Source organism: Leopardus geoffroyi, chromosome B1 (assembly GCF_018350155.1).
Source record: "Leopardus geoffroyi isolate Oge1 chromosome B1, O.geoffroyi_Oge1_pat1.0, whole genome shotgun sequence".
Lineage (NCBI taxonomy): Eukaryota > Metazoa > Chordata > Mammalia > Carnivora > Felidae > Leopardus > Leopardus geoffroyi.
Genome location: NC_059327.1, coordinates 160,049,496 through 160,062,151, shown reverse-complemented (window position 1 = coordinate 160,062,151; position 12,656 = coordinate 160,049,496).

The following is a 12,656-nucleotide window of genomic DNA, read 5'->3' as shown; positions in this document are numbered from 1 at the left end:
CATGGAAATATAAATTAACAGCATTCAGAAAGATTTAGGAAATGCTTCTCTTTTAGGAGCCTGATATACTAGATGATGAATACTGTGAAGATTTTATTTCTATTTTATTATTTTTTAAGTTTATTTATTCATTTTGAGAGAGAGAATCCCAAGCAGGTTCTGCATGCTGTCAGTGCAGAACCTGACATCAGACTCCATCTCACAAACTGTGAGATCATGACCTGAGCTGAAACCAAGAGTTGGACACCCAGGTGCCCCAGAATTTGACTTTTTTTTTTTTTAATTTTTTTTTAAATTTTTTTTTTAATTTTTTTTTTTAACGTTTATTTATTTTTGAGACAGAGAGAGACAGAGCATGAACGGGGAAGGGGCAGAGAGAGAGGGAGACACAGAATCAGAAGCAGGCTCCAGGCTCTGAGCCATCAGCCCAGAGCCCGATGCGGGGCTCGAACTCACGGACCGCGAGATTGTGACCTGGCTGAAGTCGGACGCTCAACCGACTGCGCCACCCAGGCGCCCCCAGAATTTGACTTTTAAATACTTGACGTTTTGCTTTTATATATAGGTAAGCTTTCTTCACCAGAAATATTTTGCAATAACTCTATTTACCTACAAACATGATAAAAACCCAACTTTTGACTATAGTGTCTTGTCTTGATTTAGCAAACAAAAAGATTTCAGTTTCCAGTCAGCATGTAAGAAGCTCAGAAGCCACCATTCCATTCTAACAATGAGTGAAAAGCTAAACACACTGACAAATCAAAAACTCTTCTAGGATCCATTAGAGAGATGAGGATACAGGGCAAATTGCTGCCCTTGAGATTGGAGAAACTGGTATGAGAATACAGAGAATAATAATTTATTGGAGCAGAGACTCATGAGTGGAAACTACCTGTGAGAACCAGTGCCAGGGTAGGAAAACCAGAACTATAACTGACAAATTGCTGGAGGCTCAGATGGACTGAGAGTTAAAAATTCAGGGTATCCAGTCATAGTGGGGTCCCTACAATTTTGTGACATTTATCTCCAGGAGCTTGATGAGATTCCCACAGCAAATATCAGAGAAAAATCTCCCAGTGCTTCCAGCAGAGGGAAAAAGGAACCACTTTAAAATGTACCAAAACACTCGATTTTTATGAATAAGGCCTGCCCTCAAGGGAAACTAGTTAACCAGACCCTAACCTCTGGAGTATTATCAAACCCTAACCTCAGGAAGAGAAATACTCAACTCCAGCCCATTCTAGCCATCTTGTCCCACATAAACAAAGAAAACAACAAAGACACACATGTGAAATTCACAGTCCAGAGGCACAGGCTCACTAAAAGACTGAGACCAATCATCGGACTATAGAACACTTCTCCTCCCCCCGCCCCCAACTCACCACCACATCATTAAAGGTCTGTTTATAGCAGTTTCTTTTACTTAATTCATTATGCCTGCATATCAAGGAAAAATTACAAGACATACTATAAGGCAAAAAATACAGAAGAGACATCAACCATATTCAGCATCAGAACCACACTCAGATATGGCAGAGATGTTGAGATTATCAGAACAGGAATTTAAAACAATTATGATTAATGTGATTAATGTGCTAAGAGTATTAATAGCATACAAAATCAGATTGGCTACGTAAGCAGAGATGAAAATTTTAAGAACCAACGAGAAATCCTAGATATTAAAACAAAACTACTGTAACTGAAATGAAGAATGTCTTTGAAGAGCTTATAAGTAGACTAGACACAGCTGAGCAAAGAATCTCTTGAGTTTTAGGATATTTCAGTAGAAACCTCCAAAAATGAAAAGAAAAAAAAAGACAAAGAAGAAAACAGAATATCCAGGTACTGTAGGAAAACTACAGAAGATGTAAAATGCATGTAATGGGAGTACCAGAAGGAGAAAAAAAAAAAAAAAAGAAGAAACATTTGAAACAATAATGACCGTGAGGATTTCCCGAATTAATGTTAGACAACAAACCACAGATCCCAGAAGCTCAAAGAACATAAATGCAAAAACACACACACACAAAAAAAAAAAAAAAAAAAAAAACAGCAAGAAAACAAAACCTACACATAGGCATATCATTTTTAAACTGCAGAGAATTAAAGATAAGAAAAAAATTCTGAAAAAAGCCAGAGGGGTAAAAAACCACCTTACCTATAGCTGAACAAAGATAAAAATTACATCCAAATTCTCCTCAGAAATCATGCAAGTAAGAAGAGAGTGAAGTGACTATTTAAAGTGTTGAGAGGAAAAACACACCAACCTAGAATTCTGTACTCTGTGAAATTATCCTTCTAAAGTAAAGGAGAAAGACTTTCTCAGATGAATAAAAATCAAGGGAATTTGTTGCCAGTAGACCTGCCTTGCAAGAAATGTTAAAAGAAATTCTTTAGGGATGCCTGGGTGGCTCAGTAAGTTGAGTGTCCAACTCTTGATTTCAGCTGAGGTCATGATCTCACGGTCAACTCTCTACAAAGATATCACAAGTAATATGTATGCACTTAACAACAGTGTATCAAAATCCATGAGGCAAAAACTTACAGAATTTCAAGGAAAACAATAGATGAATCTACTATTATAGTTGGAAACTTCAAAACCCTCTATCAGAAATAGATCCAGCAGACAGAAAACCAATGAGGACACAGTTGATATAATGGATATCTTTTTGAAAAAAAATTTTTTTAATCTTTATTTATTTTTGAGAGAGAGACAGAGTGTGAGCAGGGAAGGAACAGAGAGAGAAGGACACACGGAATCCAAAGCAGGCTCCAGCCCTGAGCTGTCAGCACAGAGCCAGACGTCGGGCTCGAACTCACAAACTGTGAGATCATGACCTGAGCCGAAGTCAGGCCCTCAATGAACTGAGCCACCCAGGTGCCCCAATATAATGGATATCTTTAGACTACTTCATCCAACAAAAGCAGCATACACATTCTTCTCAAGCTCACATGGAATATTCACCAAGGTAAACCACATTGTGGGCCATAAGTCACGCTTTAACAAACTTAAAAAAAATAAAAATCTTACAATATCTAGTGTCAGATCACAACGGAATTAAGCTAGAAATCAGTAATAGGAAGATAGCTGGAAAATCCCCACATACTTGGAGATTAAACAACACACTTCTAAATAACACATGGGTCAAAGAAGAATTCTCAAGAGAAATTTTAAAGTACTTTAAACTAAATGAAAATGAAAAAACAAATTATCAAAACTAGTGGGATGCAGCAAAAGTAGTACTTAGAGGGAGTTTTATTGCATTGGATGTATATATTAGAAAAGAAGAAAGATCTAACATCAATCATCTAAGTGTAAAATGCAAAACTATAAAACTCCTGGGCAAGGGAAACAAAAGCAAAAATGAACTATTGGGACCTCATCAAAATAAAAAGCTTCTGCACAGTGAAGGAAACAACCAGCAAAACTACAAGGCAACTGACAGAATGGGAGAAGATATTTGCAAACGACATATCAAATAAAAGGTTAGTATCCAAAATCTATAAACAACTTACCAAACTCAACACCCCAAAAAAACAAATAATCCAGTGAAGAAATGGGCAAAAGACAGGAATAGACACTTCTCCAAAGAAGACATCCAGATGGCCAACCGACACATGAAAAAATGCTCCACATCACTCATCATCAGGGAAATACAAATCAAAACCACAATGAGATACCACCTCACACCTGTCAGAATGGCTAACATTAACAACTCAGGCAACAACAGATGTTGGCGAGGATGCGGAGAAAGAGGATCTCTTTTGCACTGCTGGTGGGAATGCAAGCTGGTGTAGCCACTCTGGAAAACAGTATGGAGGTTCCTCAAAAAATTAAAAATAGTACTACCCTATAACCCAGCAATGCACTACTAGGTATTTATCCAAGGGATACAGGTATGCTATTTCAAAGGGACACATGCACCCCCATGTTTATAGCAGCACTATCAACAATAGCCAAAGTATGGAAAGAGCCCAAATGTCCATCAATGGATGAATGGATAAAGAAGAGGTGGTATATATATACAATGGAGTATTACTTGGCAATCAAAAAGAATGAAATCTTGTCATTTGCAACTATGTGGATGGAACTAGAGGGTATTATGCTAAGCGAAATTAGTCAGAAAAAGACAAATATCATATGACTTCACTCATATGAGGACTTTAAGACACAGAACAAATGAACATAAGGGAAGGGAAGCAAAAATATATAAAAAATTTTACAGGGAGAAGGACAAAACATAAGAGACTCTTAATTATGGAGAACAAACAGAGGGTTACTGGAGGGGTTGTGGGAGGGGGGATGGGCTAAATGGGTAAGGGGCATTAAGGAATCTACTCCTGAAATCATTGTTGCACTATATGCTAACTAACTTGGATGTAAATTAAAAACTAAATAAATTATTTAAAAAAACTCACACACACACACACACACACACACACACACACACACACTATAAAACTCCTAGAAAATAACATAGGAGAAAACCTAGATGACCTTGGGTATGGTGATGAGTTTTCAGATACAATACCAAAGGCACAATCCATGAAAAAAAAGAATTGATAAGCTGGACTTCCTTAAAATTAAAGCTTTCTGCTTTTCCAGCAACACTATCAAGACAAGCCACAGACTGGGAGAAAATATTTGCAAAATAAATATCTGATAAAGGACTCTTATCCAAAATATATAAAGAACTCTTAAGACTGAACAATAACAACACAAACAACCCAACTGAAAAATGGGCCAAAGACCCAACTGAAAAATAGGCCAAAGACCTAAACAGACACTTTGCCAAAAAAGATTTACAGATGGCAAATTAGCATATGAAAAGATGCTCCACGTCATACGTCTTAAGGGAAATGCAAGTTAAAACACCTGTCAGAATGGCCAAAATCCAGACCAGTGCCACCACTAAATGCTGGTGGGGATGTGGAGTAACAGGAAATCTCACTTATTGTTGGTGGGAATACAAAATGGTACAGCCATTTTGGAAGACAGTTTGAGAGTGTTAAATATATTCTTACCACATGATTGCACTCCTTGGCATCTACCCAAAGGAGATGAGAATTTATGTTCCCACAAATACTTTCGTATGGATGTTTATACCAGCTTTTTTCACAATTACCAAAACTTGGAAGCAACCAAAATGTCCTTCAGTAGATGAATGGATAAATAAACTATGATACATCCAGACAATGGAATATTAATCAGTGCTAAAAGGAAATGAGCTATCTAGTTATGAAAAGACACTGAGGAAACTTAAATGTATATTACTAAGTGAAAGATGATAATCTGAAAGGACTACATACTGTATGATTCCAACCAAATGACATTCTGGAAAAAGCAAAACTGTGGAGACAGTAAGATCAGTGGTTGCCAGGGGCTAGATGGGTGGGGGAAGAATGAATGGGTGGAGAGCACAGAGGACTTTTAGGACAGTGAAACTGTGTGTGATACTATAATGATGAATACATGTATTATACACCTGTCCAAACTCATGGAATACACAACAGCAAGAATGAAGTCTAATATAAACTATGGACTTCGGGTGATAACGATGTGTCAATGTAGGTTTGTCGATGGAAACAAAATGTCCCACTCTGGTGGGGGATATTGATAATGAGGGAGGCTATGAGTGAATGGGGGATATACAGGGATTCTCTCTATGTTCTGCTCAACTTTTCTGTGAACCTAAAACTGTTTTAAAAATAGTCTATATCACTCTTACAGAAAGATGAAGAGGACCAACGTGATACTGGTGGAGGAATTTACTTCCTCGCTTCAGGAACTGAAGGAAGAGAGTTCCCACTAGTCAAAACAACAAGGGAGAAGGGAGAGATACTAAAATTGCTCAAGCGCCTAAAACCAAAACTGAGAATCAGCATATCACAAGGAGCTTTCACATTTCCAGGTGACCCAAAGCCAAGACCTGATGGACCCTTTCCCAGGAGTGTGCCTGGGTCCTAAAGCAAGGCTGCTCCTTCCCCTAAACAGAGACCTCCCACACACCAGGCTGTGTTCACCCACCTGATCCATCAGAGGGTCAGTGCGGTCAGTGGATTGGAGCCAGGGGATCCCCCTCCTTCGCTGGATTTTCTACACCTTCACATGCTGGACACAGCAGTCAGCTTCTGCCTATTGATTTCTCCAATCTAAAGAATATTGGAATTACTAGAACATACCAGGAAGTATGGGACTTTCTTTCTCATCACATTAGCAATGATTTGGATTTGGGTTTCCTCCCATTAGCGGTGATTAAGAGACTAACTTTTCATTTAAACTGAATTTTCATCAACCTACTTTTCCCTGCGTAGTTTTTTGTAAATATTTATATGTTAAACTTAAGTTAACTATTTATGTGTTAAAATATTGCATTAAAGCTGTAAATACAAGTAGCAATAAAAACTTTTAGTAGTCAAAAATAATAGGCTATATTAAAAACACTAAGAATCTATCTAATAGAATCTGAATCTATTTATTTATTTAAAAATGTTTAATGTTTATTTATTTTTGAGAGATACAGAGACAGAGCATGAGCAGGGGAGGGGCAGAGAGAGAGGGAGACACAGAATCCGAAGCAGGCTCCAGGCTCTGAGCTGTCAGCACAGAGCCAGATGTGGGGCTCGAACTCAAACCGCAAGATCATAACCTGAGCCGGAGTCAGACACTTAACCGACTGAGCCACCCAGGCACCCCCATACTCTGAATTTAAACAGGAAGATTTGAAAAAAGGATTTGTTATGCAAATCCTTCCTTTTAAAATTTGGAATCTGTGGCAAAATAAAAAAAACAAATTTGGTGAAGATGATTAGCCTCTTTGAATGTTAGCACATATCTAAGTTTGGGGTTGAAATGGAATGCACTTGAACTTAGGCATACATGTGCAAAATGTTAATTGCCCTCTGAGAGATGAGACATTAGAGTGTGATACTTTAAGGTCTCTGGTTTTCTCAGCTTCAGAGCTACAGAATACTGTTGAACAGTATCATATCACAACAGCCACTTGGGTATCTAATGTCAGTCAGATCTTTTGTCTGGCCTATGAAGGTTCATCACTCAATGATTCAAGATTGTCAGAAACCCTGGATTTCAGCCTCTGCCCTAAAGACTGCCATGTACCGGTCTTTGGACAGATTCCTTAATGATATTGTGTCTTACTTGGTCTTCACTCTGGAAAAGGATCAAATCAAATGCAGACTTCTTCCAGCCCTAAACTCTGATTCCATCTCTTCCTTATGTTCTCTAAGGTAGCTGAGGGCAGATAGTTCCTGGATACCTATTTCAAAGGTGATGCCAACCACCATATGGAATGATAACTCTCTTCTTCTCTGTTCAGCCTTGTTTTCCTCACATTCTAATTTTAGTTTCTGTATTTTTTAAAGTAATCTCGGGGCGCCTGGGTGGCGCAGTCGGTTAAGCGTCCGACTTCAGCCAGGTCACGATCTCGCGATCCGTGAGTTCGAGCCCCGCGTCAGGCTCTGGGCTGATGGCTCAGAGCCTGGAGCCTGTTTCCGATTCTGTGTCTCCCTCTCTCTCTGCCCCTCCCCCGTTCATGCTCTGTCTCTCTCTGTCCCAAAAATAAATAAACGTTGAAAAAAAAAAATTTAAAGTAATCTCTACACCCAACGTGGGGCTTGAACTCATGAAAACAAGATCAAGAGTTGCATACTCCTCTGATTGAGCCAGCCAGGCACCACTAGTTTCTGCATTTTGGCAGTAAGTGATGTGGCTGGAGTTTTTCCCTCAGGGAAAAGCTATTGAGTGCCAGCATGGTGGTGGCTGCTTGAGTATGATTAAAGCAGGGACTTGGGATGCTCTCAGGCTAATGAGGGAGGTACATGTCACATGGGTTTCTAATGAATTGGCATTCAGCCAAGATGGGTTTGTGTGTTGTCAAAGATGCTGCCTGGCTGTCAGTCTTCCCAACAGGCCTCACAGGTGGCATGAATTACCTTGGAGTAATGTCTGTTGCCAGCCTTCCAGGCCCAGAAACTGTTAAGTGTAGTTAGCACAATAAGAGTAGAATCTGTCTTTTCATTTATTCATTTAGTCAACATTTATTGAGCACCAGCTATGTGCCAGAACTATTGCAGTTAAAAATGATGGAAATTCAACTTAAATTTGTATGTCAAAAAAGGGCACTATTATCTGGGCATGGGCAGATTCAAGGACTCAAAGATAACAAGGCTGTCTCTCCATCTCTTGGTCCTGCTAACCTCTGCAGTAAAACCTTGGATTGTGAGTAACTTGTTCTGCGAGTGTTCGACAAGACAAGCAAAAGCATTTCTAAAAAATGTTAACTTGGACTCACTTAGCTCCAGCCCCAATGGCTTCTTTGTTGTGCTCCCAATACACCAGACACAATCCTACCTTAGGGACTTTGCACTGCTATTCCCTGTACCTAGAACGCTCTTCTTTCTGATATTCACGTGGCTTCATCTCTTACCTCTTCAAATTTACACTCAAATTTTTTTTTTTTAATTTTTTTAACGAGGACGGAGGGAAGATGGCGGTGTAGGAGGACGCTGGGCTCACCATGCGTCCTGCTGATCAATTAGATTCCACCTACACCTGCCTAAATAACCCAGAAAACCGCCAGAGGATTAGCAGAACGGAGTCGCAGGAGCCAAGCGCAGACGAGAGGCCCACGGAAGAGGGTAGGAAGGGCGGCGAGGCGGTGCATGCTCCACGGACTGGCAGGAGGGAGCCGGGGCGGAGGGGCGGCTCGCCGGCCAAGCAGAGCCCCGGAGTCTGGCTTGCAAAAGCGGAGGGGCCTGACGGACTGTGTTCCGACAGCAAGCGCGACTTAGCGTCTGGGAGGTCATAAGTTAACAGCTCTGCTCGGAAAGCGGGAAGGCTGGAGGACAAAGAGAGGGAGAGCTGCTGAGCCCCCGGACAACAGAGCTCAGTTTGGTGGGGAACAAAGCCGCTCGCCAGCGCCATCTCCCCCGCCCATCCCTCAGCCAAAATCCCAAAGAGAACCAGTTCCTGCCAGGGACCTTACGTGCTCCACGCAAACACCCAACGCTGTGCTTCTGCGGAGGGGCCAAACCTCCGGCAGCAGATCTGACTCCCTCCCGCTGCCACAGGGCCCCTCCTGAAGTGGATCACCTAAGGAGAAGCGAGCTAAGCCTGCCCCTCCTGCCCCTGTGCACCTTGCCTACCCACCCCAGCTAATACGCCAGATGCCCAGCATCACAAGCCTGGCAGTGTGCAAGTAGCCCAGACGGGCCACGCCACCCCACAGTGAATCCCGCCCCTAGGAGAGGGGAAGAGAAGGCACACACCAGTCTGACTGTGGCCCCAGCGGTGGGCTGGGGACAGACATCAGGTCTGATTGCGGCCCGCCCACCGACTCCAGTTATACACCACAGCACAGGGGAAGTGCCCTGCAGGTCCTCACCACTCCAGGGACTATCCAAAATGACCAAACGGAAGAATTCCCCTCAGAAGAATCTCCAGGAAATAACAACAGCTAATGAACTGATCAAAAAGGATTTAAATAATATAACAGAAAGTGAATTTAGAATAATAGTCATAAAATTAATCGCTGGGCTTGAAAACAGTATACAGGACAGCAGAGAATCCCTTGCTACAGAGATCAAGGGACTAAGGAACAGTCACGAGGAGCTGAAAAACGCTTTAAATGAAATGCAAAACAAAATGGAAACCACCACAGCTCGGATTGAAGAGGCAGAGGAGAGAATAGGTGAACTAGAAGATAAAGTTATGGAAAAAGAGGAAGCTGAGAAAAAGAGAGATAAAACAATCCAGGAGTATGAGGGGGAAATTAGAGAACTAAGTGATACACTAAAAAGAAATAATATACGCATAATTGGTATCCCAGAGGAGGAAGAGAGAGGGAAAGGTGCTGAAGGGGTACTTGAAGAAATCATAGCTGAGAACTTCCCTGAACTGGGGAAGGAAAAAGGCATTGAAATCCAAGAGGCACAGAGAACTCCCTTCAGACGGAACTTGAATCGATCTTCTGCACGACATATCATAGTGAAACTGGCAAAATACAAGGATAAAGAGAAAATTCTGAAAGCAGCAAGGGGTAAACGTGCCCTCACATATAAAGGGAGACCTATAAGACTCGTGACTGATCTCTCTTTTAAAACTTGGCAGGCCAGAAAGAATTGGCACGAGATTTTCAGTGTGCTAGACAGAAAAAATATGCAGCCGAGAATCCTTTATCCAGAAAGTCTGTCATTTAGAATAGAAGGAGAGATAAAGGTCTTCCCAAACAAACAAAAACTGAAGGAATTTGTCACCACTAAACCAGCCCTACAAGAGATCCTAAGGGGGATCCTGTGAGACAAAGTACCAGAGACATCACTACAAGCATAAAACATACAGACATCACAATGACTCTATACCCGTATCTTTCTATTATAACACTGAATGTAAATGGATTAAATGCGCCAACCAAAAGACATAGGGTATCAGAATGGATAAAAAAACAAGACCCATCTATTTGCTGTCTACAAGAGACTCATTTTAGACCTGAGGACACCTTTAGATTGAGAGTGAGGGGATGGAGAACTATTTATCATGCTACTGGAAGCCAAAAGAAAGCTGGAGTAGCCATACTTATATCAGACAAACTAGACTTTAAATTAAAGGCTGTAACAAGGGGCGCCTGGGTGGCGCAGTCGGTTAAGCGGCCGATTTCAGCCAGGTCACGATCTCGCGGTCCGTGAGTTCGAGCCCCACGTCGGGCTCTGGGCTGATGGCTCAGAGCCTGGAGCCTGTTTCCGATTCTGTGTCTCCCTCTCTCTCTGCCCCTCCCCCGTTCATGCTCTGTCTCTCTCTGTCCCCAAAATAAATAAACGTTGAAAAAAAAAATTTAAAAAAAAAAAAAAAAAGGCTGTAACAAGAGATGAAGAAGGACATTATATAATAGTTACAGGGTCTATCCATCAGGAAGAGCTAACAATTATAAATGTCTATGCGCCGAATACCGGAGCCCCCAAATATATAAAACAACTACTCATAAACATAAGCAACCTTATTGATAAGAATGTGGTAATTGCAGGGGACTTTAACACCCCACTTACAGAAATGGATAGATCATCTAGACACACGGTCAATAAAGAAACAAGGGCCCTGAATGAGACATTGGATCAGATGGACTTGACAGATATATTTAGAACTCTGCATCCCAAAGCAACAGAATATACTTTCTTCTCGAGTGCACATGGAACATTCTCCAAGATAGATCACATACTGGGTCACAAAACAGCCCTCCATAAGTTTACCAGAATTAAAATTATACCATGCATACTTTCAGACCACAATGCTATGAAGCTTGAAATCAACCACAGGAAAAAGTCTGGAAAACCTCCAAAAGCATGGAGGTTAAAGAACACCCTACTAACGAATGAGTGGGTCAACCAGGCAATTAGAGAAGAAATTTAAAAATATATGGAAACAAACGAAAATGAAAATACAACAATCCAAACGCTTTGGGACGCAGCGAAGGCAGTCCTGAGAGGAAAATACATTGCAATCCAGGCCTATCTCAAGAAACAAGAAAAATGCCAAATACAAAATCTAACAGCACACCTAAAGGAAATGGAAGCAGAACAGCAAAGGCAGCCTAAACCCAGCAGAAGAAGAGAAATAATAAAGATCAGAGCAGAAATAAACAATATAGAGTCTAAAAAAACTGTAGAGCAGATCAACGAAACCAAGAGTTGGTTTTTTGAAAAAATAAACAAAATTGACAAACCTCTAGCCAGGCTTCTCAAAAAGAAAAGGGAGATGACCCAAATAGATAAAATCATGAATGAAAATGGAATGATTACAACCAATCCCTCAGAGATACAAACAATTATCAGGGAATACTATGAAAAATTATATGCCAACAAATTGGACAACCTGGAAGAAATGGACAAATTCCTGAACACCCACACTCTTCCAAAACTCAATCAGGAGGAAATAGAAAGCTTGAACAGACCCATAACCAGCGAAGAAATTGAATCGGTGATCAAAAATCTCCCAACAAATAAGAGTCCAGGACCAGATGGCTTCCCAGGGGAGTTCTACCAGACGTTTAAAGCAGAGATCATACCTATCCTTCTCAAGCTATTCCAAGAAATAGAAAGGGAAGGAAAACTTCCAGACTCATTCTATGAAGCCAGTATTACTTTGATTCCTAAACCAGACAGAGACCCAGTAAAAAAAGAGAACTACTGGCCAATATCCCTGATGAATATGGATGCAAAAATTCTCAATAAGATACTAGCAAATCGAATTCAACGGCATATAGAAAGAATTATTCACCATGATCAAGTGGGATTCATTCCTGGGATGCAGGGCTGGTTCAACATTTGCAAATCAATCAACGTGATACATCACATTAACAAAAAAAAGAGAAGAACCATATGATCCTGTCAATCAATGCAGAAAAGGCCTTTGACAAAATCCAGCACCCTTTCTTAATAAAAACCCTTCAGAAAGTCGGGATAGAAGGAACATACTTAAAGATCATCAAAGCCATTTATGAAAAGCCCACAGCTAACATCATCCTCAATGGGGAAAAACTGAGAGCTTTTTCCCTGAGATCAGGAACCCGACAGGGATGCCCACTCTCACCGCTGTTGTTTAACATAGTGCTGGAAGTTCTAGCATCAGCAATCAGACAACAAAA